The sequence below is a fragment of the Myotis brandtii genome, unplaced genomic scaffold (genome assembly GCF_000412655.1).
Source record: "Myotis brandtii unplaced genomic scaffold, ASM41265v1 scaffold334, whole genome shotgun sequence".
Classification (NCBI taxonomy): domain Eukaryota; kingdom Metazoa; phylum Chordata; class Mammalia; order Chiroptera; family Vespertilionidae; genus Myotis; species Myotis brandtii.
Window position 1 is genome coordinate 1 of NW_005362885.1, and position 1,102 is coordinate 1,102.

At 66.1% G+C, this 1,102-nt stretch overlaps 1 long non-coding RNA gene across 1 annotated transcript in view; it reads right to left on the reverse strand.

Annotated features, from left to right (window-relative positions):
• The window catches only part of LOC106726942, a 6,016-nt gene continuing 4,914 nt past the window's right edge, over nt 1-1,102 (reverse strand). Inside the window, exon 3 of the long non-coding RNA XR_001363087.1 lies at nt 1-44. This is a non-coding gene — a long non-coding RNA (uncharacterized LOC106726942). The remainder of the gene's footprint in view (nt 45-1,102) is intronic.

Below are 1,102 nucleotides of genomic sequence, written 5' to 3' on the forward strand. Positions count from 1 at the left end.
GGACGGCGGGACAGACGGGCTCATTCTCAACCTCGCAGCTGTGGCTGCTCCCAAAGAGAAAGAGAAAAGCTAGCTGAGCTTCTATTCCCTTTATACAAACCCCAACCCTCACACAGGAGGGTTCACCCCACACAAGACTGCCAGAGGAGGGGCCAGGAGGGCAGAGCAGTTCTGTCCTCTCTCCTGTCCAAGAGCCGGCTCCCCCGCCCCCACCCCCCAGTTCCCATAGAAGTGGGCGCCCCCCAAAGTGCATCTCACTCCCTGTCGCTCTGCCCCCCAGAGAGCTGACCTGCAGCCTCTCCCCACGCGGGCAGAGCCCTCTGAGCCTCCGTGACCTGTGTCCCCTCTGCCTGGGGGAGCTGTTTGCACCCACACATTCCAGAGGGAGCCTCTCATGGGAACTCTGGGCCCCTGGGGGTGCGGGAGGGGCACTGTCACCCCTGAGCACCTGGAGGGGCTCCCCACCATGTGCACTTACACCCACCTGCCTGCAGGGGGCGGGCTGGGTCATTCCTGCCCCCATTCCACAGACAGGGAGGTGGGGACTCAGAGAGACAGGGCCGGGCCCAGGGCTCCGGGTGCAAACGGTGCTCAGACCAAACCCTCATCTCTGACCCTCAGAGGCCTGGGCTTTCACCTCCGCCTCCTGCTCACACTGTGGAGGCGGCACAGGCCCCTCGGCGGGAATTAGGGAAGCGCCATGGAATGAGGGACACGGACACAGGAACCCAGGGCCCTGGAAGGGACTCCCTCTGCAGGAACCTGGGACCTGCCTCTGGCTCGTGTGTTTCCAGGACGAGGCTCTGCCGAAGCCACTGACTTAGCCGACCACCAGCTCAGGCCCCTTCCCAGGCGCGCTCTGCTGTGGTGGTGCCAGCAGAGCCCCCAGCGAGGGGACAGCAGCGAGGAGGGACCAGCAGGGGCCCGGGTCCCCTCCCTCGGGCGGAGCTCAGCTCCTGCTGGAACCCCTTGCCCTCTGTTAATAGAGTCCCAGGTGTGTGCCCCAGGCTCCCCCAGCACCCGGCTCCCCCTCCTGACCAGCCGGGGTGCCCACTCGCCCACCCAGGGCCGGGCAGGGCAGGGCTGAGCATGCGCACTGTGA